Genomic DNA, 5,653 nt, shown 5'->3' on the forward strand with positions numbered 1-5,653 from the left:
TCATACTGACACTGCTCCAGCATGTCGGATCTGTTGGATCGCCATGATGCGTCGTTGTATGGGCGATCCAACACTGTTGGATCGTGTTGGAACGTTGGTTGGAGTCGAGCTCTATTTTCTAAACATCCGACGGCAGCGTTGTATGCTGGACGTACAGGGGCGGAGCTTGATATGTGCAACATGTGCGGCCGAACAGGGCGGTAGTCTGCAGGGGGCGGCATTTCATTTCCTTTTTATTTTTTTTTATTTTCTAAAAAATAATTTTTTTTAGCATCAACCAATACATAAACAAAACATAGAAATCGCATGTTCTTAATAATAATAGTGATGATAATAATAATATTTCTGTAATAAAAGCACAACAAAGTCATTGTTTGCGTTTATATTGTGGGTTTATTGCGCCCCCTTGTGTCCGCCGCGCCTCTGTGGATGCAGGGTGGGATAGTGCGCTCTATAGCGCCCTTCATCAGGTGGGGGCGGAGGGATCTCGGAGAATGATGGTGGAGGGATACAGGTACCGTTTGACATATCATCACTCACAAACATAATGGAGAAGAAACGGTCGAAGCCATCTGGTCCCCAATTTAGAAAAAAAAGAAAAGAGGAGGAGAAACGAGGAAAAGAAGCAGGTATGAGTGTCTTTATTATTTAGTTGGTATTTTTCCCGCCTGTCCTCCAACTTATTGATTAACTAACTTCTAATCTGAACGTTTTGCATGGTGCTATGATGATCCTTTCAAATGTCTTGCTAGCTTCTTACGTTGCATGTATTTAGAACTACTTCCAACCGCTAGCTTTTTCTTTGTCAAATGAGCTTTTATGAAAAGCTAAGAGTGGAAAACCGAAAGGCTGATAACTAAACGCTATCAAATAAAAATGAGTCTTTGAGAATTTTGCTGAAATACATTGATATTAGTATTGATCATTCATCACGGGGGGTTGTCCTGCTTTCTCGCGCCATTCGCCTTTCTTTTTTGAATCTGGAAATGAGCTATTACCCCATGAAAAACGGAGCGGCAGCGGGCCGCTGGAGGTGCCCTGCTAGTAAGATCCCGTTTAAACTGTAAACTGCCATAAAATAAAAACTATAATAGCGAGAGCGGTCTTTTTTTAGCTGAAAGTTAAGACTCGTCTTTCAGCACATCTGTACTGTACAAGTCGATGATGTCATCATGTTGCGTTAAGTGTGCTGCTCGCTGCGGCTATGTTAAAAACTCACAGTGACCAAGAAGCAGCGCGGGAGAGTTAAAGAGCAAGTCACGTCTAAATTAACTTTTTTTTGCTGATGAACTGTATAAATGAGTGTCTAATAGTGTTTTAAATGTGTGTATTCATTATTTTAGCATTTTGGTGCATTTTCTTTAAAAATTCTGCCTAAATACCACAGTATAGCACCACCTTCAGCTTAAAACATAGAATTTGACTCATTTTGAATAAATTTTAGCCAATGGCTAAAGAGTAAGATACTACGTAAACCAGTAGAACGTAGAAACATAGCAGCTCTGTGTCAAAGTTATAAAAGCAACGAGCATCTCGGCCACGCCTTGTGGCGAGTTGGGAGTTGGATTTGCAAGCGAGTGTAGGAGGTTAGCGGTAGTTCAGCATTAGCATATAGCATTAGCGTATCCTAGCTTTTAGTGTTATAAATACTTATTTAGTGTTAGTTTGGCTGTTGGATATTGTAGTTTAGTTAGTGTTTGGCTGTTAGTGTAATTGGGAAAGTAGTTCGGGTGTAGTGCTCCATATGGTGAGTAGGTGTAGTGTAGTGTGGTTGCGGTGGCTCTGTGGGCATTTTATCCGCAATTCTGCACGTCTCCGTTTGAAGAGGATCTGCCCACCGTGGCTCTTCCGCGATTTAGATGCAGCCCACCGACTCTGCTCCCCCACCACGGCGGGCTCCAGTCTGAGGTGAGTAATAAAAGTTTTAACATCTTCTAAAGACAATTCCCTACCTAAATGCAAAGTTTGAGAGATGTGGTTCACTTCCTTTAGCTAGTCAGTCGGTAATTCTGCAACAGTGGCTCTAACTGACGCAGCACTAGTTGACAGACAGCATTACAGCATGAAATCCAGCTTGTGACCCGGTTCTGTAAGGAATTCTGTTCAGGAGGTCGCATTTCAGGCTCTCCACATCATGTGTGACTGACTTTTACGTCATAACAACGATCACAGGCTTAATTTTTCAGGCTAAATCTACCCAAGACACTGGCTGTCAGACTGATTTAGCTGCAGCAATGCACTTGTCCAGGCTGACGTGAAACCTTCCCTGTAGCAAAGGTGAATTATTTTTAATAATCTTCTATGTAAACATTTTATTATTACCTTCTAGTTTTAATTTGTTTTACAGATTATTGTTACACGTGATTTTATGCTCTTTTAAACATTTAGAAATGTGCTGTTTCTTTGTTTTTTTCATAGCCAGCCAGAATAGAGCTCCCAGCCGCAGTGTGTCTGGTGACACAGGGATCATGATGGAAATTCATCTTCCAGAAAGTCCCAGAGCAGCGTCCACACTCCTGAAAAGACCAAGATGTGAGGTGACTGCTGTTGATTCCAGCTTCCACCTCAGTGACAGTGCAAGCTCAGTGAACTGTTCAAGGTAAAAAAAAATTAAAACATTTCAGAATTTTTAAGATATTAACAATTAAATAAGTATGTGATTACATCATGACATCATGAAGGAGGCTACTGATTCTGGCCCTGTGGCACTTGGTGGTGACGTGTGAGCTGATTCACCTGGTAAATAACTTTTACATTAAATATTTTGTTTTTGCTATCAAAAGTAAATTAACTAGTAACCTGCATTATTGCAGGACACTCAGCAAAATATGGATTCTACACCATGAGGCAGGCACACGTTAATACTCCAGAAGAGCACATGAGGTGAGCAACACCACAGATTATTGTTATTATTGTACACTGTCCTGGATTTGTTTTCTTTCTGCATCTCATCATTAGCCTGGCTGATCACCTGATAACTCCTGTCATCTGGTTATGACAGCATGAGGATGTCCTCACACACCTGTAACCTATCAGCTCATCTGGCAGAATAGAGAGAGAAGAGACAACACCACATCTCCTGTTCCTGGAAAGCCTTCAGTCATCCTTCGATGACTGAGAACCTCCATCAGCTCTGTCTCCTGTCTGCCTACAATTATTATAACAAATATTGTGTTTGACAAGTTTTTTGCGCTGCCAAATATCTCATTTTGATTCCAGTTTTGATATTTTAATGGATATTTATAAATTACATTAATTGAATTATCACATTGTTGCATGTTTAACTAGCTCTATTGTGATGAATTAAACTAGCACCTCACTGTTAAAAGCTCGTTTTAATTTCAAGCATGTTTAAGTATTTATGGACATGAACAAAAACAGGAAATATATAAACTGAGATTTATTTAATTAATATAACAAATAAGGGGGAAAGAGTCATTGAAAGGCACATTCTTCTGGAAGCTCCTGATCCTGACGACACCAGACCAGCTGCAGACATCAGAGGACCTAGAACCAAGAGAGCAGCTGTTATCAGTAAATAAATAAATCAGGGCAGTTTTAGTGGGCTGAACACATTACAGAATAATTTTCTCATGGGGGAGTTTCATACATTTCTATGCAGCAGACTGTAACTTGAGCTCCTGGAGAGCTGCTATCCAGCACGTTTCAGTGGTTTTCCTGCTTTAACAGGTTAGATTAGCTGTTAAGCAGCTCAGCTATTTGTTGCTGATTAAAACCAGGTGTGTTGATGCAGATAAACCTCTAAAACATGTTGAATACTAGCTCTCTAGGGCCGTGGAGCCAAACCCTGCAGCTAATCTAATGCTATGGCTAACGGCTACTTACCATTCAGAGCTGGTTCTGTTGGGTCGGTTCCGCTAGTTTCAGGCAACTCACAAGCTCAAAACAATAAGGCTCAGGTCCGCTTGTCTCCTCCAAATAGACTTGGTCCCTTTCTTCTCGAGTGTCTGGGTAAGGAGGGGGAGAAACGACCTCCACTTCTAATAACTGCTCAGAGTGAAGGGAGCTAGCATCGTCTAGTTAGCCATCGTCTTCGTCACTGCCGCGGCTCCGCCCTCTCGGTCCTCCAGGCAACGCCTACTAATGTTGCAGTTTTTAAAATTGATACGTGGGTGGAGAAGGACTCCGAGGCACACTTTACCTGCTCTTTAAAGAATTTAACCAGTTAAAATGGATTCATGGATATTTAATCAATAGTCGTGGCTCCTCTTGTCATTTAGTTGTTTGTCTGCTGGAGACATTTGCTGAATAAGGAAATAAAAACTTAAAATGACAACAAAATTAGGGAAAAACACTTGTTTTGTATCTTATTAATTATTGATGATTAATTGATTGTTGGTATTTTAACTTTTGGTAAAGGAAAACACACAATTTCCAGGCAATAATACTCTGAGGTTTTTATGAATACTTTGTACTTTTACTTGAGTATTTCTCTAACACCAGTACTTTTACTTGTAAATGAGTAATATTTTAGCAATGTAACAGTACTTGTACTTGAGTACAGATTTTCAGAATTCTTTCCACCACTGCTGAAAACTGTAAATGCTCATTGTAACATGTTAATTAAAATGCTAAAGCAACAGACGTGACATGAAGATTGTATTGTTTGTTTTGTGCAACATCAGGAGCCCTACGCAGATATTTTGGGATGACATCAGCTGCCACTGAGGAACAGCCATCTACCTCCACTGCGCATACCAGTAGGCCAGTATTTGAACTCGAGGAGGGACAGTCTGCTGGCACCACATCTCCCCAGGAAGATACTTTAGGTGGGTTTTGCACATGTGTGTGTGTCCAGCAAATATTTAGCTATAGACATTTAAATAGTATTTTCACAGAATATGGGAATTGTTCCATATAGCAATGTGGTGAGTTATGCTTCTATTTTCTGTCAATAGAGAGACCTACCAGTATATGTGAACTTGATGAGGGACAGTCAGCTGCCACATCTCCCCAACAAGATACGTCAGGTAAGTTTTGCACTAGTGTGTGTGTGTGTGTGTTTGTGTGTTTGTGTCCTGCAAACAGTAGAGAAATTTGAATGTCACATGTTGTATTTTAATAGAATATGTGAAATGGTCCACATAGCAATGTGTTGAGTTATACTTCTGTTTTCTGTCAATAGAGAAGCCTGAACGATCAACCAATGAGTCCCATTGAAGGTGATGATGAGCCTCTTTCTTCAGACCCAGCCAAGTGGTCATCACCAATTACCGACAGCATACGCACAGAGCTAGTTCGAAGAGGACCTACCAAGGTGCCAACTACTTTCATATTTCCCAGGAATGAAGGCGATGGCAGGTGTTGTTATCATCACTACTTCAGTAGAACTTTGACAAGTGGTGAGAAGGTGGCCAGGAGCTGGATGTTGTGTTCAGTTAGCAAACGTTGTTACGTATAATACACTCCACGCAATTTGAAACAAAGTTGTAGGTGTAATTTTTTTTCTTGTGTGTGTCTGTGGGGGGTGGGGGGGGGTGGGGGGTGGGGGGGGGGGTCACAGGGGGATCTCGCACAGGGCGCCATTTAGGCCAGCTCCGCCTCTGTGGACGTCTGTTATTGGTCAGCCAAACAACCCAACATCATTTCCGGCATGACGTAGCTTCCCTTAAAAAATGTAAACAGCGCGAGT

General features: G+C 41.3%; 1 long non-coding RNA gene across 1 annotated transcript; it reads left to right on the top strand.

Moving 5' to 3' along the window:
- The first annotated feature begins 4,651 nt into the window (after window positions 1-4,651).
- On the top strand, window positions 4,652-5,282 carry LOC139063719 (uncharacterized). Its single transcript, XR_011517107.1, has 3 exons — window positions 4,652-4,790; window positions 4,920-4,991; window positions 5,147-5,282. It is a non-coding gene; the product is annotated as an uncharacterized lncRNA (long non-coding RNA).
- The last annotated feature ends 371 nt before the right edge of the window (window positions 5,283-5,653 follow it).

This window comes from Nothobranchius furzeri, chromosome 1, assembly GCF_043380555.1.
Source record: "Nothobranchius furzeri strain GRZ-AD chromosome 1, NfurGRZ-RIMD1, whole genome shotgun sequence".
Lineage (NCBI taxonomy): Eukaryota > Metazoa > Chordata > Actinopteri > Cyprinodontiformes > Nothobranchiidae > Nothobranchius > Nothobranchius furzeri.